The sequence below is a fragment of the Lynx rufus genome, unplaced genomic scaffold (assembly GCF_022079265.1).
Source record: "Lynx rufus isolate CCGP_SWC_20201006 ecotype Redwood Valley unplaced genomic scaffold, mLynRuf1.p SCAF_1, whole genome shotgun sequence".
NCBI classification, from domain to species: Eukaryota; Metazoa; Chordata; class Mammalia; order Carnivora; family Felidae; genus Lynx; species Lynx rufus.
The window spans coordinates 20081119-20102393 of record NW_025814823.1 but is presented as its reverse complement, the minus strand read 5'-3'; positions in this window follow the sequence as shown (position 1 = coordinate 20102393).

Genomic DNA, 21275 nt, shown 5'->3' with positions numbered 1-21275 from the left:
CTCTCCCTTGCACAGGACTTCCCATTGCCCTGACCTACGGTTAGCTCCACTCAGCTGAGGGACACTCAGCTGCTCCAATTTGGGCCAGCTAATCTGCCCAGGCAGATAATCCAGACCAGTTAATCTTCAGGACCTGGCAGCCCCTTCTGCACAATGACCAAGTAGGAAGAGTTAGGGGTTAACTGGGCTCCTTTAATCCATGCTGAGTGCCTGTCTCTGTGTGCACAAGGCATGGAAGGTTAAAAAGTATTAAGAACCTTAACCATGAACTTGACTCATGCTAGCTGTTACTGGAAAAGCAGGTTTCCAGGGTTACAGACTTGATGCCCAATCCTGTCTTCAAACATAATACTTGCTTTCATCTCTGGGTCCTGGAGCCAACTCGTGGATATGAAGTTTCTCAAAGAGAAAGGCTTGTCATGAGACTGGTCAGCTGTCTGATATCAAGGTCTTTCATGGGGATCAATCAACAGTATTTATCAGTTACTCCTGGCACTGGGGGAATTTCAAAGAAATATTACACTTGTTTCCTTGCCCTCAAAACAGCGACTCTATACTTGGGGCTTATGTGGTTGAAGAACTTCAAAAGTTAAATAAAAAATCAAAGAGCCGAGTTACTAAGCAGAGATCAGAACACATTCCTGATTCTGTCCCCAGTTAGCCGCAGGACCGAAGCACATTCTTCAACCTGAGTCTCAGGGGCCTCCTTTGCCAGATGGAAGCAAGAGTCCCTTCCTCGCAGGGTCCTTGGAGGATGAGTGAGCAGTGTATGTGAAAAGCGTCCAACCCAGTACCCAGCACCCAGGAGGTGTTAAGAAGGAGAAAGAAACCAGCGTAGGCCACACTTACAACAGCAGTGAGCAACAGGTTGCTCACAGGAAGCTAGGGTGACAGGTCTTTGCTCTTACATTTGTCCAGCATTTACTGAGCACCTGGTAGGTGCCAGAAACCCAGCTAGATGCTGGGAACACAAGACCAGGATGCTCCCGCTCAGCTGAACGGGCCATCACCAGACACCTGCAGGACAGAATGTGGGAGGGTGAGCTCACCTAGCTCACTGAGGCTATCCAGCATGCCACGTGTCATTTGCGCGCGCGCGCGCGCGCACACACACACACACACACACGGGTTTTATCGAGGTGCTCACCTCATTTTGAAATTCACTATTTTGCCTGTAAAGGCACCAAGAGAGCCATGTAGATTTAGATCCATTTTTCAGTTTCTGTAATCAGATGGGTTTTTGCTTTCTCCTTCCTCCTCTACAGAGAATGGAAAGATGAAGGTCTAAGAGGGTTCAAAATAGAAAACAGTTATACTTGTGTAGTCTGTTGTTTCCCAAAGTCCTGATGTTGGTTACATGCCAGTGTCCCGAGGCAGGCAGTTTGCTCACACCGTCTGTTGAGGCCGCAGGCAGCTGATCGGGGGAGGAGGAAGGTAGGTCTGAACAAGAGCAGACTGGAGTCTGAGCAGACAGCTCCCGCCCCAAGTGGGAGAGAACTGGGCCCCATCTCCACTGTCGTGCTTTGGGCAGCCCCACCTGGACCGGAGAAATACCTAAAGTCCGATGAGGGGGTGACACTGTAGCCCTCTAGGGTCCGCCTGTGTTCAGGGAGGGCCCCAGGCAGATATGGGGCGCAAGGTCAGCACTCAGACCAGGCAGTGGCAAGATTCAGACATAGCATTGGCTTCAGAGGGGCCTGGGCCAGAAGTTGTAGGCACAGGGGGGGCACATAACAGAAAGAAGCGAGATGCTAAAGGTAACAGTAGCCACCATTAGTCCAGGACTTATTCTGTGCCAACCGCCTTCTGCATAGCATCTTGGATGAGCCTCAACACAACATCAAGGGGTAGTTCTTCCTCACCTTTGTTTTGTAGATGAGAAATGAGAGGCTTGGAGAGAGAGAGCAGCAGCCCAAGATCCCAGTCAGCAGGCGGAAACCAGCAAAGGCGCCCAGGTTCCTGTCTTCAGCTCTACATCCCACTGCCCTCAGTAAATGAGGGTTCAGGCTAGCAACACGGCCAAGCTCCCAGTAGCGAGACAAACTCGAGACCACACCCTCTTGGGGAGGGAGAGGAATCTTCCTATTTATTGGCCCGGCCAACACTGGCTTCAGAACCAGGTGGGGCCAGGTTCACAGGTGCCTCACCTCAGTTACTCCAGCTGACGGGGGTTGGGGGAGGCAGGCGTGAAGCGCTAATGGCAAAATCAAGTAAGAAGTGAAAAATCCAGAGCCTACATTGCTTCTATCCCCAACATATAAAACAAACAGATCGATGGCAAACTGAGTTTTCTACTGTCTACCTGGATGTTCTGGCAAACAGATCACAGATGATCTCAGTTTTGCAGGACAGTGTCTGTGAGGGATGCCACCTGGTTTAGAATGCGATTCCAAAAGCAGCTCCCAGCAGGGTTGGGCCCCTCCAAACAGAGGGTGAGGTTCCTGTGTCTTCGATTCCTGCCACCGCCATAACAAAGTACCACAACTGGGTGAATTGGAATCACAGAAATATGTTGTCTCACAGTCACGGAGGCCAGGAGGCTGAGATCAAGCTATAGGCAAGGCGGCTTCCTTCACAGAGCTGGGAGGAGGTATTCGCAGCCTGCCTCTCTCTCAGCTCCTGGGGTTTGCCTGCAACCCTCACATTCCGTGGCTGGTGGAAGCATCACCCTGATCTCTGCCTTCATCTCCACATGGTGTTCTCCCCGTGTGTGCCGTCCCTAACCTCTCCCCTTGTAGTAAGGACACCAGTCAGATTAGATTAAGGACCACCATACTGACCTTCTCTTTACTTCACTACTTCTGCCAAGACCCTAGCTCCAGATAAGGTCACGTGCTGAGACACCGGGGTGTAGGACTCCAACATATCTTTTGGGGAGGGACACAGCTCAACCCATGACACCACTTTTTACCAGGACTTTGAGAGGCCAATGCTCCTTGGACTCAGCTGTCCATTAGGTATTTAGAAACACCAACAACTGGACCCCACCCCCAGAGATTCTGATTCATGTGGGCTGGCCGGGGGCCCAGGCGTCTACTTTCTACGAGGACAGGTGATTCAAAAGTACGGCCAGGTTAGGTCACTTCTGTCCTGGAAGTAAGACAAAGCAAAGAGCCTGAGACACAAGGGCCCTCCTGTGCCTGGGTGAGCCCCATGGCAGTCTCTCTGGTGGGAGCGGCGTGCCCACTGCTCTCAAGCTAGGGAGTGGCTGAGCCGCCCCAGGGGAGCACTGGATTGAGAGCATCAGCTCTTTGGAACAATCTTAAATGATGGCCCCCGTGTCTTAGGTTGAGGGAGTCTGGGTTTTCATGCTTCTCAACAACCAAATAAAAAAGGCATAATCAATCTTTCTTTTCATGAAGACACATTTGCCTCCGCCTACCCTCGGGAGAGTCCTAATGATTTTTAGAGCTCGCGATTGACCAGCCGGCCAAAGAGTCAAGGGTTTTCAGTGAAACTCAATATGATAGGGAAAACTGAGGCCGACTCCCCTTCCTGCAAAGTAAAACAGGAGACCACAGCCACATCTCCCTCCCAGGAAAGAGAAAAGCAATGAAGTCTAGACTAATGTGACAAGCCCCTTAAACACCTACAGGCCTGATTGTATGCTAGTCAAAATAATTTTGCTCTATTTTTAAACACTGTTGAAATCAAAACTAAATTAATATGGACTCAGATTTGAAGGGGGATAAAAGGCACCCACGTCCATAATGAACTGACAAGCTAATTAATGTATCTGAACAGAGGAAGGAAACCATAGAAACGGATTGGAAATCGTGTGGATTTCATTCATATGAGGGAGAAGGCAATGAAATATTCCCAGGCAAATTAATTAAATTTATAATGCACCCGGAATGTTCCCGTTCCAGCTTCTTGCTGTGTTCTATGGTAGAGGCTTATATTGCCTCCTGACCAATAAGAACTTCTAAAATGCATTCAGAAAATGTGTCTTAGAAGCAGGGCAGGAGAGACAAGCCGGATCTTTGTCACTGGGCCTGAGTACACAAGACCTTCAAATTCTGGTCCTGGCAGGGTCTAGGTTACACTCGCTGAGAGATGGTCACCCTGATGGGGATGAGCCTACCCAGCCTGCTTCTTTCTCCTGTATGCCCTCTACCCAACCACTGGCTGGGCAGGCTCAGACCAGACTCTGGGGGTATCCAGGCCCCGCTGATGCTGACGCCAGGATGCATGGCCCCTGGCAGAGCAGGTGGTTGGCACAGGCCTCTTAGCCCCTGGTCCATCGTGTCTCAAGGCAGCTGCCAGCCTGGCCCATCCTGAAAGCCAGCCCATGTCCAAGCTGAGATTATCAGATGATCTTGGAAGAACTGCAAATTTTAGAAGGGCAGGAATGTAGACATAATTTGGGTAATTCAACTTGCAGACAAAGGTGTCCGAAATTGGCTTTGAAAAGTATATTATTTTTGCTTTGCAAATTCACCTTGGCCAGTGAGTACTAGCTAATGTTATGTTGGTTGTACATAACAAAAACCCACTTTAGGAGGAGAAAAAGGAATATTTTGGAAGGCTAATTCCCAGAGAATTCTAAGGAGAGTTGAATAACTAGGGCTCGGAAAGGAGAACCCTGAGGGCTCAGGTGCATAGCCGGAGATTCAGAATCTTCCCTTTGATGTTCCGCCCCATGTGGGGCTCAGCTCCCACCTCCCACCTTTGAGTCTCTCCGTCCTAATCACAGCGAGAGAAAGCAGCAGGCCTGTGTGCGTCAGGTGTGCGCCCTTGGCCGTCACGTGGTCTGAACCCAGCTTCCAGGGTACTGTCCTCATGGAGCTAGCCAGGCCGTGGAGGGGGCTCTGCGATTACCCTGGTAGAGGTCTGCAGGCCGGCAGGGCTTCCGGAAGTCAAAGCAGAGCGCACCGTGTGCGCTTACGCCGGCAGTCACGTGACTTCCCCTCTGCCTGGTATATGTGCACACCCCCCGAACGCCACCCTTCCCGGCAGCTCCTCGGGGAAGGCTGGCGCCCACGTTCAAGGCAGAACCCATCATTCCTCCTGCTGGCTCCCACGGGGCCTCGCTCCTGCACCTGCAGCCCCTGGATTAGCCTTCTGGGTGGTCACCTGTAGACTCTCCCATCCCAAGTCCATCCTCCACACAGCTCTCACCGTATCCAACTCACATGCAGGTCTGACCAAGCGACTCTGCTGCTCAGATGCTCTGGGGATGGAATGTGCTTTTGCTGGAAGGAAGCAGGACCCCTGTCCAAACAGCACCCAGCCTTATCCAACACCGCATCCCCTCCCGAATCCTGCCTGATGCTCGGCCAGCCCTCGCTGTGCTCCCGCGGCCCCAGGCCCAGCTCTGTCAGTGCACCCACCAGAGGTTGGAAACTTAACGTTCCCGCTGCCTCCCCCGCCCTCAGACTCCACGGGACACACCACATCTTGATGTTTCTTTTTCTCTCCAGCACCTAGCCTGGTGCCTTAGTCCCAAATGATGCTCAAAAGATAATATCTAGGGGTTTATTAATAGGTGAATGAGTGAATTTTGGTTACAGTGAACTAATTCCGGGTCTCTCTTTTCCACTAAAAGGCTGGGATTCTGAGATAAGAGAATTTTCCTGGTCAGTTTGTTTTCAGCTTACAGATGCAAAGGAGCATGGTGTGCAACCGTGGAGTGCTCAGGACATGCTAGGAGACAGGACACACTCTGTGACAGTGGTGCAGACGTGGCTGTGTCCTTGAGGATGCGTCTCTGGAGCCCCTGGGCTAAGGCCAGCTAAATGCAACCCGCACTCCAGTATTAAAATCTTTCTCTATTCAGCTGGGCATTTCCCTAAAGTCACAGTCCTGGGTCCAGGAGATCGCGACCCCTGCAAGTACCTGGTCACAACTTACCCAGGGAGTGCTTCAGTGTCCCCTTCCTCACCGCATATTGGGAATACCCAAAACTAGAGAGTCAGGCAACAGGGGCCTTGACCTTTGCCAGCTGGGTGACCTTGGTCAACACTCCATACTGGGTGAGAACTCCCAGGTAATGCTCTCATTGTGCCTTTTACTCTTCCTACCATGATAGTAATTATGTTGCTTTTGATGCTGTGTCCTGACTATGTCCCCTCTGTGCTGTAAATCTCTCTGCAGACAAGGACTGTGTTTCCCTACTGACTCCCAGCGCAAGGCACAGTGCTTAGCCTATGGGAGGTGCTCAGTAAATATTTGTTTAACGGAAGAAATACAAAAGGAAGGAAAAAAAGAAAAGAGCATGGGGGGAGGGCAGGGAGAGGAGAGACAGGGACAGAGAGAAAGCAGGTTAGGCAGGAGGAAGGGAGAAAGAGAGGGAATTTCTCTAACCTCAGTTTCCACATCTATAACAACGGGCCCATAATTCCTATCTCCTGAGGTTGATGTGATAATTAAATAAGTCTTTGCTCCTTTATGTGTCTTCCCGTTGCTTTTGAACACAGCACTTAACATGAGCATTTATTTGCACGTCTGCCTCCCCTTAAACCACGTTTTTCTCTAGGGCACGGGCCTGTTTTTTCAGTGTGTGATCCTCGCACCAGGCCTGCTGGCATCTGGCACACGGGGGGCATTTCCAACCTGCCCACGCACATCCCACCCCTCTCGGGCACGCAGAGGCCTTGCACGCTTACCAGAAAGGGACGCTGGCAGAGGAGGCAGCCCAGATGTCCACTCCCCTCACCACCCAGTTCCGCAGCCACTTCTGGGCAGCCCCAGCTGCCTCCCTGGACAAGACTGAATGAAGCTCTGCTCGAGCCTATAGCGGGGAGCACCCCGGGAGAAACAGAACGGGAGAGACCAGTGAGGAATCAGAACACTGTTGCTCTTGTGGTAGGAAAAAAAATCCCAGGACTCACGGGCCCACCTGCTACTTTGCATAAATTTGCATCCCAGACTGAGCTGCTCCTTCCCCTCGAGTGCATTGCCTGGTGCAAGCTCTCCTATTCGGTGGGCTTAGCTGGCCTTACTCTCCTCCAGGCATTTCAGAAGATAGGGTCCTGGCCACCACCTCTGGAACTCAGCTCACTCAGTCCAGACTCCCAGAGCTGTGGACACAGCTGTCCGTATAGGGTGGAGGGGTTACCTGCACTGGGTAGACTCACTTCCCTGGTGATGGCAGGTGTTGCCCTTGTCCAAACTAGTTTACTTTCCCAGCCTTTACAATAATTAACAGCAGGGTCTATTGGCCCCCCAAACCACACAGGCATGGGGAAAGATCTGGAGGGTTCAGAAATTGAGATCTGTTGTCATTTCCTGCTATGATGTTAATTTTGTGTATCAACTTGACTGGGCCATGGGGTACCCAGATATTTGGTCAGACTTTCTCAGTGTGTCTGGGAAGGTGTTTTGGGGTGAGATTAACACTTGAATGGATAGACTAAGGCCATTTGCCCTCCCCAGTGGGGGTGGGCCTCATCCAATCAGTTGAAGGCCTGAATAGAAGAAAAAAGCTGAGTGAGAGGGACCTCCTCCTGCCTCACTGCTTGAGGTGGTCTTTCCCGGCCTTGGACTAACACTGAACCATCAGCAGTTTTGGGGTCTCGAGCCTGCCAGCCTTCAGGCTGGAACTTACACTATCAGCTCTCCTTGTACCCAGGCCTTCAGACTCAGACTGCAACCACACATTGGCTCTCCCGGCTCTCTGGCTTGCCAACCGCAGATCTGACGACTTGCCAGCCTCCACAATTGTGTGAGCCAATTTCCTATAATGATTTTATATATATACACACTCACACATCCTATCGGTTCTGTTACTCTGGGAACACTGGCTAATGCACCTGCCTAGGACAACATAGTGTAGACTGTGGGCAACAGACTCAAGCCCTCCATCCCACCTTCCTGCAAAAAGGCCTCCACTTCTGGGACTCCCTGCACCTTCCTGAGTCCCAGTGTGCACATCCCCATGCTTCTCCCCTCCCCTCCCACACCTGCTTTCTGGAGAGGGCCTGGTGCTGTCCACTTTTCCTGCCTCTTCTCATTCCATCCTCTGCCATGCCGGCCACCCTGCCAGGAATTCCCTTTTCTGTTCCCCTGGGTCCTGCAGGAGTGATCTTTTGCAGGCCGCCCTTCACTCCCCGGGCAGAGTATGTTTCTCCTGTGGGGACCTTCGGCCTTTCTGGTCTCCCAGCTCCCTGCAAGGGCCATGCAGTATCACAGTATTTAAATCTGATTCTTCACCTGTCTCTCTGCCCCCAGGCCTACCTGCTTGAGGCCAGGGATTGTGCCTTATTTAACTCTGGATCCCAAGACCCATCCCAGTGTCTCGCACAGAGTAGGACCTCAGAATTCACTTGTTGAATCAATGACTGAACTCCTCATTGACTCATTCATTCAATCAGTGACTCCTCATTGATTCAATCAATGAACTCCTCATTCAGTCAATCAATGACTGAACTACTGAAGTGAAAACCACAGATAAGACAGTATATACCCTTTCTACCAGGAACATTTCAATCTTGACTAAAGACATGGCAGTTCAGCAAAAGAAATGAACTCACCTAACTCCTGGGGTTCGCATAATGAAGCCTTAGAAAATAATGGCAAAAAAAAAAAAAAGAATAAACTGAAAAGTGCAGATTCTCTAAGCATGAGGTACATGGGTGTTGTGGCTGGAACTGTGTACCCCAAAAAGATATGTTGAAGTCCTAACCCCAGTACCTGTGAATGTGACCTTGTTTGGAAATAGGGTCTTGGCAGATGTATTCAAATTAAAATGAGCTTATACTCACCTAGGGTGGGCCCTAAATCCAATATGACTGGCGTCTTTACAAGAAGACCATGTGACAACAGAGGCAGAAAGCTCAGAGATGTGTCTATAAGCAAAGGAATGCCAGAGATTACCACCAACCACCAGAATCGAGGAGAGACATTTGGAGCAGATTCTCCCTCAGAGCCTTTAGAAGGATTCAAACCTGCTAACTGCTTGATTTCCAACCTCCAGCCTCCAGAACTGTGAGACAATCAATTTCTGTTATTCTAAGCCCCTGAATGTGTGGTGTTTTGTTAACACCAGCCCTAGGAAACGAATACAGTGTGGGTGGTGGTTTTTTGAGTGTGTACGTGGAGGGAGGGTAGGTTGATGATTTTTCCACATCTCAAAACAATAGCTATTATTAGTTTTAGTATTAGTATTACAAACGAAGCCTTATAACCACCTTCTGTGTGTTAAGCACTAGATGTACATGACCTCATATACTCCTTCATTTATTCTTCCTACCCATCTCGGAGGTAGGCAATATTATCTCCATTTTACAGACTGAGGAAACTAAGGCTTTAACAAGGTGAGTAATTTGCTCAAGATTGGAGTTGGGCATTTTTTTGAGTCCACCATCCATAACCCACACCCCCCTCCCAATTTTCCAAAACAGCCACGCCGTTGTTGACTGCTGTCCCCAGCAGCCAGCCCTGGAAGGCATCCTGTGGGACTGTCTGTGTTTTGGCCAGAATGACATGGAAGAAAGCCACAGAGGTCGCTGGCCACCACTGGCCACATCACTAGGGACCTGAGCCTGTGGTGGAGTTCATTTAGCGCTGAAAGAAGCTGACTTCTAGAATTCACCCCCTTTGGACAAAAGTACCTGACACCACACAACTCAACAAATGGCAGTGCCTGACAAATGAGCAAATCTACATTATTTATCATTTGTGTGTTCAGGTGCCTCTAACTGGCTGCCCGGGAAACAGCAATCTACCAGCCGTGTCAGAGACATCTCTTTCCTTTTGCCTGCCGATAAGCCCCTCCAGACCGAGACCCCTCTTGAAGAGAAGAAATCCCAGCAGACTGGTGGCAAAAGCAGGTTTCAACGGGCCGCACTCTTCTTGGGAGTTAGAAGGGCTTCACGGGCCAGGAAGCTAGTCCATTTAGGTTTACTTCTGGGCACGGATGGCTCCTAGAAGTGCCCTGGGGCCAATAACCTCTCTCTGTCTCCAACTCTGAGCTACAAAATGGGAACCATAGCTCACATCTGCCTTCTAGGCATCGTAAAGATTAATGAGATACAGGCAAGGCTCTTACTCCATGCCTGGAACATGGTAAGAGCTAAAAATGGGGACCGCTTTTCTGCCCTGACCCTTTTCCTGTTTTGATGGCCTGAGCCTGGCTGACCTCCGAGGAGATGGCGTGACGGCCACTAGCCACCCCACCTCAACCGCCGCTAGAGTCAGCGGCCAGCGTGCAGACCTGGGCGCAGGCCTCGCACATACACACACCTTTCCTGAGCCCTTCTTCCTGACCTGACCAGCATCGGCATTCCAGAGGAAAGGAGGAGCATTGAAGTAACCAACTAACAATATCACTGGGTCAATGGAATCACAGGTATTTTTTGTTTTCTTTACGTTGTCCTATTTTATTAAAACATTTCTGCCACGACCAAGAGGGGCATTTCCTCTGACAAGACGCTTATATAGATTAAATGAGATAATGCCTGTAAAAGGCTCAGCACAGCACCTGTCGATAAAAGTTGGCTCTCATTAAAAAAAAAAATCTAACTAAAAGCAATAATATACCTGTATAGGATTTCATGATTTACAGACTACTTTCATTTACTTTATTTCGTTTAGACACTCACAACTCACTTGAGGTGGGTTTATTACTCCTGCCTTACAGATTAGGAAACTGAGGCTCAACGACATTAGAAAGACTAGACCCCAGTGACTTAGTGAGCAGCAGCGTGGCAGAACCAGCATTAAGCTGTGGGACCCATGACAGTTATTCTGCTCATGGCCTCAGTGTGAGGGGCCATAGGGCAAAACTCTGCTCACAGAGTCGTGGCTCCTGTCCCTTTGGTGGCACTGTGGCTCACAGATAGCTCCCTGTGTCTTTCGGAGAAAGAAGTCCAGCATTGTCTGGCCCCTTATTTCTGACTCTGGGCTCCCTGTTCATACCTGAGTCTATAAACCAGACATCAGCACCTCCCACCCCCGACCCCAACAAGCCAACAAGCTCCTCCCCCTCTACAGAATCAGGACAAGCCACAGGCCTGACAGATACAGGAGGGACACTGGTTTGCCCCACGTGATGGGCAGAATGCAGAGCCCTTCGGCTGGTGTGGGACGAGAGCTTCCCTTCCTGGCTGTGTGGGCCGGCCCCCTGAGCCTGGGATAAGGAGCCAGGAGATCCCACGTTACCACGGATCCACCTAAAAAAACCAAAGGCAAAGTTTTTGAAGGATTTTTTTTCTTATTTGTGTAATGGCTAACACACCTGTTCTTCTTATCACATAAGAAACAGGTTTTTGAGTAAAAGGTAAGGCTTATGTAGTATTTTGGATTCCCTGGCAGTGGGGGGTGTGGGTGGACAAGATGTCTGTTAAAAGAATCATTCTCGGGGCGCCTGGGTGGCTCAGTCGGTTGGGTGGCCGACTTCGGCTCAGGTCACGATCTCACACTCCGTGAGTTCGAGCCCCGCGTCGGGCTCTGTGCTGACCGCTCAGAGCCTGGAGCCTGTTTCAGATTCTGTGTCTCCCTCTCTCTCTGACCCTCCCCCGTTCATGCTCTGTCTCTCTCTGTCTCAAAAATAAATAAACGTTAAAAAAAAAAAAAAAAAAAAAGAATCATTCTCCCAGGGTGACTGGGTGACTCAGTCGGCTGAGCATCAGACTTCGGCTCAGGTCATGATCTCACGGTTCCTGAGTTCGAGCTCTGCATCAGGCTCTATAATGACAGCTCAGAGCCTGGAGCCTGCCTTGGATTCTGTGTGTGTCTCTTTCTCTTTGCCCCTCTCTCGCTCAAGCTCTGTCTCTCTCTCTCTCTCTCTCAAAAATAAATAAAACATTAAAAAATTTTTTCAAAAAAGAATCGTTCTCCCATTCATTCATTCATTCATTCATTCAACAAATATGTATGGAGCACCTTCCATGTGCCAGATGCTGTTGTTGGAATCGGGAATATAGTTGTCCATGAAAAAGAACTTCCCACATTCCCACAGAGTACAGTGTCCAGAAAACCCAAACCCAAACTATTAGTACCCAATACGATCAGATCACCATTACTCTCCTAAGTATTCTTGGTACCATTTTGTTCAATGACATGTTCTCGAACCAAAGTAGCACGACGCTGTTTCCAGAATGAAAAACCGGCTGTACTGGAAAATGCAACTGCAGCGAAATACGTATTGAGGCGAACAATGGGTGGTGAGGGTAACCTACTGTCCAGTCCAGGATACGTAAAATGAATTTTTGTGAAGGATGTCTCATCCTCTATTTTAACAGGTATAAACAAAAACCTGTTTGCTGCGCTTACAACTGATAAACAAGCTTTTCCACCAAAAACATTCCTTTGCTTGTAAACATGTTTTTCTCCAAAGGAGTTAGAGTTATAAACATCCTTCCTCCATTACCAATAAGCCTACGGCTACCGCCTTCCAAGGAGATAAACATCTGCTGTACCCCCAAGTCATAAACATGCTTTGGGTAGTACAGAAAAATTATGGAATATATTGGTAAGTTGAGTCAATTTGCAAAGCATGTACACAGCCAATGATGTCATGGCTTATGCAGTTTGGGGTACGACCAATATGGCCGATGTAACTGTGAACCAATAGACTGTGAAGCGAGCTCAGTGTGCCCAGGCTCCCCATTTGGCATATAGTCCCCGATGCCAAGCCATACGAGTGCTGACAACTCCCTAAATCTCCTTGGCATGATCTGAGATGGTGGACTACAGGGGACCATAAGGGACTCCTGCCTCAGGGGAAGACGAAGACCAAAATCTCTGCCAGCTGAGACCACTGGATGTGCTGGCTGAGACTGAGTGGCGGCCAAAGCAGGAAGTAAGATGGGCCAGCCCAGGACATGCCTTCCACCCCCACCTCTCTGGCTGGCTGCAGGGGCCCCTGAGCCTATGGAAGGAAAGAAATGCCTGAGCCCTGTTTAGGCTAATTGATGTTCGTACGTGAGGCCTCCGAGTCCTTGACGATCTGAACCTAGGTTCTTGTTTTCACTTGAGGTGTATCACCAGTCCCATTATTATATACATTGTCAAACCCAACAAAGAGGTTCTAGGGAGACTGCCACGTACGAATTCCCCACTTCTCCATGAACAACCCAGTTTGAGCGCGATTGGACTGAGGATATTCTCAGAGACAATGCACCGGGCCTTTAAGGGGCTACGGTTTCCCCAAGACGTGTAACCTCATGATAGACCTGACTTGCCCCCTGAAACCCCCACCCCTCGCACCCCCAGCTAAGGGGCCAGCAGGACTGACAGGTCCTCATCCTCCAAAAGACCGGCCCCCCGGCCTCCCGCAGAGGCTTCCCCAGGGTCTGCCTTGTGTCTGCCACCAAGCACCCCCAGCCCCCAGCCCGCAGCCCCCAGCCCGACACGATGACCATGAAGGCACTGCTGCCCGTCGCTTGCTGGGCTCAGAGCATTGGCTGAATCTGTGCTTTTCTGTCATCGCTCTTCCTAAAACATTGTGTCTCTGGCTTGTGCGTCCAGAGCCGTTCCGGAATGGTACCAGCATTTGAGGTCTCTCTGCTCTGCCCCCTCCCCGGCACTCACAGGCTCTCGCGTCCTCCGCCCCTCTGCCAACCGAACCACATCGCTGTTACCGCCATGGGCGCCCTTGTGCTGGAACCAGAAATGACAATGCTGTAAACTCTCACTCCCACACCCCCCACCTCCTCTCACCTCCTGCTCTCCCGAAGGGGCGAATTTCCCGGACGTGCGTGCTGGGAATTCCGCCTCCGCTTTTAAGACACCCCCTCACGTTGCCTCTTCAGGGCCTCCACCCCATCTCAGCGGCAAAGCTTCGAGAAGGAGGTCGGCCTCCCTGGTACGCACAGTGGGGGCCGCTCTGAGCCAGGCCCCCCCAGTGTAGGACACAAACCCCACACACCACCGTGCCAAGGGCGGCTTTTGATGGTAGAGCTCTCACAGAAGGCTTCAAAGCTGAAGCACTGAGTGGTTGAGTGCTTGCTCTCTTCACCCCTCACCCTACCTCTTCTCCCTTCTCCCTCCACTGCCCCCCCCCCAAAAGGGTGATAATTTGCTTTACTGGGCCATTTGAACATAAAATAATCATTGTGTTGATGTATCCGTGTGGCTTCCTGCTCCCTGCCTCTTCCCTGGAGTCCTCAGGGTCTGCTCAGGGACCCCACAGCCCTGTGCCCCAGCCCCAACCCCTCCTTCAGGCAGAATTTGTCTAAAGCCACAGCTTCAAGACTTGCCCCATTCCCCGCCTCCCTCCCCCACCCCCGCCTGGCCATTCTCACCCCAACTCACACACCCCTGCACAGCTTCTCAGTGGCTCGTGATTTTTGCTCAGATCGTGGCGCCGGTGTGAGCAGCAGTGCACATTTCTGATGTGGTCGGCTCAGGCCACACGGATGACGCACAGGTAAAGAAGAGATCACAGCGGCACAGCCTCCACAGGAATCCTGGCCACAGCAGTGGCCTGCCACGGCCCCGTGTTGTTGTCTGGGAGCTCCCTCTCCAGGCCTCAGGGTTCAGGGCCACCTAAGTGTGTCTGCAATCTGTCAGCGTCTCCTCGGCGTAGAGTAATCGTACTGAAGCAGCTTGGCCACACGCCTGTCCGGCCATGTCATCCAGTGGCCAGCAGAGTCCTGAGCTTGGTGGGTAGGTTGACAGGAGGTCACTGGGGTTTTCAGAGCCAAGCCAAGTCTCCTTTTGTGACCCTTCAGGGGTGACAAGTACATTTCTTCCCATAGTCTACCATGGACTGAATGTTTATCCCCCTCACATTCATATACTGAAGCCTAGATTCCCACTCTGATGGTATTTGGAGGCCTTTGGGAGGTAATGAGGTCACAAGAGTGGAGCCTCACCCAACACCGGATCCGCTGGTGCCCTGATCTTGAACTTCCTAGGCTCCAGAACTGTGGGAAATAAATGTCTGTAGTTTAAGCCACTCAGGCTATGGTATTCTGTCATAGCAGCCCATGCTAAGACGTGGACCAGCTATGATAAATTAGAAGTAGGTCCACCAAGTCCTATTCTCTTTTTTTAATTTATTTAGAGAGAGAGAGAGAGAGAGAGAGAGAGAGAGAGCAAGTAGGGGAAGAGCAGAAAGAGAGGGAGAAAGAGAATCCCAAGCAGGCTCTGCACTGTCAGAGTGGAGCCTGACGTGGGGCTCGATCTCACAACCATGAGATAATGGCCTGGACCAAAACCAAGAATCGGATGCTTAGCCAACTGAGCCACCCAGGCGCCCTCATCAAGTCCTATTCTGAGAAGCATTGTAGGTCAAGGGCAAGTGCATGGAAGGCTGTTGTAATAAGTCAGTGATGCCCATGGCTCCGTGGGGGAAACAGGTGAGGCACATGCCCTGGACTTACAGCTCCTGGGTTGATTTTTCCTACTGACTCCACCTACCAATCCCTGAATAGTCATGTTGGCTCAGTGGGGAAGGGCCTCACCTGTCTAGTTATCATAGCCTGAGTGCGAGAGAGGAAAACATGGACTGATCCCAACTCTATTTTTTTTTCCTATTTTCTAATTCCATCTATACAAGAAATTGCCGAGATTCTAATTATACAGAAATGTATGAGAAAGTAACACTGAAAGCAAGATATAAAGAACCAGAACATCCAAACACAGTTTGATGCATTTTTTTATATTTTTGACCTGAGCTACTCTCTGCTTAATTTGCTCTGTTTTTAGGATTTTTCTCCAAACTAAGTAATAATTGCATTTAGCTTATCCCAAAGCCTTATTTGTAACTGGTTTTTGAAACAGAATTGCTATTCACACTGGTTCTGGTACCAAACTGAACTACAGAGCTGTTGGGCTGGGCATTAGAGCTCCTCAGTATGAACAAACCCACAACAGGCCCTGAGAATATGGCCCCAGCATTGGTAATGTTCCCAAACCCCTCCCATCCCTTTGTCTTATCACTTAGTCTCTTACTTCTAGTACACAGCACATGGCTTCTCCGACCATATCTACACTTTAAACTTCTTATAACCACAAACGTCACCCTTTCCAATCAGAACCAAAGCATGGCAATAAAACCAAACCTCACTGTGAATCCCCCTATCATGTGCCCAATACTGCCTCTAATTCAGGGACATCCATCCTCTATTACAACCTTAGAGACCATGTCAACCATGCATTGATCACATCATCTACTTCTTTTTGACCCTTGAACACATTTACCATTTTCCATTCTACAGATTTCTCATAGAGACAAAGAATTAAGAGTTGAAAGGACAAGCCACCAACTGGGAGAAAATATTTGAAAAAACGTATCTGATTTAAGGACTTGTGCCCAAGATATACAAAGAATCCTTAACACTTAACAATAAGAAAACAAACAGACACGCTGACGATGCCAAATACTGGCAAAGATGTGAAGCAACCAGAACTCTCATTCACTGCTGGTGAGAACCCGTAATGGTACAGCCACTTTGGAAGACAGTTTGGTGGTTTCTTACGAAACGAAACATACTCTTACCACACAGTCCAGCATTCATGCTCCCAAGCATTTACTTAGTTGAGCTGAAACTTATGTCCACACAAACACCCACATACAAATGTTTGTAGCAACTTTCACACAACTGCCAAAAATTGGGAGCAATCAAGACATAAGGGACTGGATACGTAAACTGTGGTACATCCATACAGTGGGATATTATTCATCAATGAAAAGAAAAGAGTTATGAAGCCTCAAAAAGACATGGAGAAATCTTTTTTTTTTAATATAACGTGTTGTCAGGTTAGCTAACACACAGTGTATACAGTGTGCTCTTGGTTTTCGGGGTAGATTCCCGTGATTCATCGCTTACGTACAACACCCAGTGCTCATCCCAAGTGCCCTCCTCAATGCCCACCACCCATTTTCCCCTCTCCCCCACTCCCCATTCACCCTCAATTTGTTCTCTGTATTTAAGAGTCTCTTATGGTTTGCCTCCCTCCCTCTCTGTTTGTAATTTTTTCCCCTTCCCCTTCCCCTCCCCCACAGTCTTCTGTTAAGTTTCTCAAGTTCCACATATGAGTGAAAACATATGATATCTGTTTTTCTCTGACTGAGTTATTTCACTCAGCGTAATACCGTCCAGTTCCATCCACGTTGCTACAAATGGCAGGATTTCATTCTTTCTCATTGCCAAGTAGTATTCCATCGTATATATAAACCACAGTTTCTTTATCCATTCATCAGTTGATGGACATTTGGGCTCTTTCCATGATCTGGCTATTGTTGAAAGCACTGCTATAAACATTGGGGTACAAGTGCCCCTATGAATCAGCACTCTTGTATCCCTTGGGTAAATTCCTAGTAGTGCTATTGCTGGGTCGCAGGGTAGTTCTATTTTTAATTTTTTGAGGAACCTTCACACTGTTTTCCAGAGTGGCCGCACCATTTTGCATTCCCATCAACAGTGCAAGAGGATTCCCATTTCCCCACATCCTGGCCAACATCTATTGTTTCCTGAGTTGTTAATTTTGGGCACAGTGGCCCCGTGTGCTGGGTGCCCTCGTGTTGCTCCCTGGTATCTCAATGTAGTTTTGATTTGTATTTCCCTGATGAGTGATGTTGAGCATCTTTTCATATGCTGTTGGCCATCTGGATGTCTTCTTTGGAAAAGTGTCTATTCATGTCTTCTGCCCATTTCTTCACTGGATAATTTGTTTTTCAGTTGTTGAGTTTGGTATTCTTTATAGATACTAACCTTAAGTAAGTATCTTTTGGATACTAACCCTTAATCCGATAAGGACATGGAGGAATCTTAAATGCATATTGCTAAGTGAAAAAATTCAGTCTGAAAGGGCATGTACTATATGATTCCACCTCCATGACATTCTGGAAAAGGCAAAACAATAGAGACGATAAAAAGATCAGTGGCTGTTAGGGGTTGGAGGTGGGAGATGGGAAGGGACAAGTAGGCAGAGCACAGAGGACTCCCAGGGCAATGAAACTGTTCTGGGGGCGCCTGGCTGGCTCAGTCGGTAAAGCATGCAACTCTTGATCTCGGGGTTGTGAACTGGAGCCCCACACTAGGCGTAGAGTTTACTTGAAAGAAAGAAAGAAAGAAAGAAAGAAAGAAAGAAAGAAAGAAAGAGAAACTATTCTGCATGTTACTACATTGATGGACACACAACATAATACATTTGACAAAATCATAGAACTACACAACACCAAGAGGAACCTTGAAGTAAATCATGGACTTTAGTTAATAACAGTGTATCAATTGTAACAAATGTATCACACCTATGCAGCAAATTAGTAAGTAGAGAACTGGGGCAGGGGGCAGAAGACAGGAGGGTGGTGTGGAGTGAGAGAAATTGTTTGATGAAGGGCTTGATGGGAACCCTGTACTTTCCACTCAATTTTTCTGGAAACCTAAACCTTCTTTTAAAAATAGTCTTTTGGGATGCCTGAGTGGTTCCTTCAGTTAAGGGTTGGACTCTTGATTTCAGTTCAGGTCATGATCTCTTGATCATGGGATCGAGCCCCATACCCAGTCTCTGTGCTAGCAGCACAGAGCCTGCTTGGGATTCTCTCTCCCTCTCTCTCTCTCTCTCTCTGCCCTTTCCCCGCATCTGCACAAGTGAACACACACGTTCCCTCTCTCTCATGAGCACATTCCTGAAAGGAAACAAAATAACAAAAGGGAAACCTTGCATGCACCAGTGTGATGATAGGGCATGAAATAAAGAGAAGAATCAGCTCCACCCTCCACCTCTGAGGTCACAACACTGAATGACTTACTTCTTACAGGTTAGATAGAAATGAGCTCGGAATTTACATCCATTGTTCCTTGTTAAAGTTTCCAACCTTTATCCTACAAACCATCCAAAAAGATTCTTTGTCATCGATTCACATCCTAGTCAATTACATGGTGATTCTCAAAGCCCCTTTCTGTGCGAGCATGAATGTGACCTCAGTGGTCCTTTCTTTAGATGAGACTAGAGTTGGGTGCATTATCCAAGGACCATGCTGGGGGCTTTACAGAAGCTGTCTCATTTAATGTGCAGAGTGAGAGGTGGGTATTATGATGCCATTTTGCAGAATCAATAACTAAAGCTCAGAGGAATTCAGTTATGTGCTGAAGGTATATAGTTAGTATGAAGCAATTCCCTTTTTTTTTTTTAAGTAGGCTCCACACCCAGTGCGGTGCTTGAACTTACAACCTCGAGGTCAAGAGTCACAGGCTATACCCACTGAGCCAGCCAGGCACCCCAGGAAGCACTGACTTGCAGCCAGGCCTTTGTGCTGTCCACACCACGCCATACTGAAAGGCGTTACAAGCTGAGAAGGTGCAGTGGTTCATTTTGAGTCCGTGCACTGGGTACCTGTGAAGAACTGGAAGGCTGGGTGTCAGGCATCACCTGTGACAGAGGGAAACTCTGTCTCTTTCCTGGAGGGACAGGCGGGGCCCCCTGCCCTGTTTCCCTGGAAGGACTTGCTGGTTTTGTCCCCATCTGTGGCCCTGTGTGCTGGGTTCCCTCGTGTCGCTCCCTGGCTTACTCTAGCAGTGCCCGGGACTCCTCTGTTGTGCCCCCACAACAGTTTGGTCACAGTGCCCTCTTTCCACGGCAAACTTCTCAAGGGCAGAGAAAAAATGGGGACTGTCCCTGTACAACCCCAGACAAGCAGGCCACACCACAAAGAGGAGATGTCCTTCTACTAATTATGTACTAACAGAATTCAAATGCGCTGCTTCTCTCCATCACGTAGTCGGTAGACCTCTGGGTTCGAAGGCAATTTGTTTATACCGGTAAGAAGTCAGGCTGGGAAAAATTAAAAATGATAATTAAAGGCACTGCACGTCACAGCAGTCTCTCTACATGTGATTCACCATAGCATTCCTGGTGAATGTGGGAGGACTGCGCACACGTGATGAGCCAACAGTCTGGGCTGGGCACTAAATGTCCTCGAACCCCACAGCCAAGGGGGATTTCAAGCATCCCGGGGTTCCTGACAGACACCAAGACAGTGGCAAAGAGCGTGAGCCTTGGAGTCAAGTGTTCCTGCTTCAAACCCAGCTTGGCCTCTAACTGTGGGGTCTTAGGCAACCACCTTAAGCTCTTTCAGCCTTACTGTTGTTATCTGCCAAATGGGGCTAACAATACATTCCTCGTAGGATCGCTGTGAGGACTCCGTGCAACTGTAAATGCAAAGTATATAACAGAGTATCTGGAATGCGATCTCAACAGTGTCCACTATTTTTGTTGTTATAATAGTGTATATATATCTCCGAGGACGGAGGCCTCCTTAGCAGTAACACCAACGTCCCTACAAGGTAGAAACGAGCGTGATTACCACAGAAATGGGCAGGAAACACAGTGGCTTACCCAGGGTCGCGGCTGAGTACACAAAAGAAAAATCGGTTGCAGTTCATCTTTCGTTCGTGTTGAAATGTTTAACCCATACAGGAAATATTTCTTGTGCTGAGTTACCCTAGCATTTTTCCTTGAGAGCGTTTTTATTTTTATTTTTATTATTTTTGTTTTTTTAATGTTTAGTTTTGAGAGAGAGAGAGAGAGGGAAGAGGAGAGGCAGAGAGAGAGGCAGAAAACAGAATCTGAAGCAGGCTCCAGGCTCTGAGCTGTCAGCACAGAGCCTGATGCGGGGCTTGAACCCACAGACCGCAAGATCATGACCTGAGCTGAAGTTGAATGCTCAACCAACTAAGCCAACAGGCCCCTCTTGAAAGCGTTTTTAAAAAGCAATTTAGAATAATATATTCTTAGACTTAGGAGGGCAATGTTGATAGAAGTCATGTAGCCCGACCTTTTTCCAATTTGGGAAATCTTTTTATAAGCATCCCCCTAACCCCACCACTGGCAAAGAGTGAATCAGCTTATGCTCAGATAACAGCCCTGGGGAACTCACAGCGTTGGGAGACAGCCCTTGTTAAGTTACCACCATTGTCCTTATGATCAGCTTTCTTCTGAACACTGTCAGCGTCGACATCAAAAGCCTGCACTCAGTGGGACAAGCCTCTGGGTCTCATGAGAGCTGAGCCCAGGTTGCTGGTTCTGTTCTTCATCCACAGGACCTAGCACAGGGCCTTGGAACCTAGCAGGCAAACGAGAGGTTATTTGTTGGATGGATGGATGGATGGAAGAAAGGAAGGAATGCCCTCTCTGGGTGCTATAGAATGAGATATATATACTTATTCCATTATCATGCTATGGCTTAGAATCCAAAACATGCCACAATGCACTTTATCTAAATTAAGGATCTGGGGAGATGTGAAGTAAAACAATTATAGAACTGTAACTATTCTAACACCGAAAAACTATCCCAGGCCCCAGGGTCAGAAATAAACCCTGCTTTAAAGCAAATTGCCCACTGGTAATGGCGGTATGAGTAGCGGTCAGACAAAAAAAAA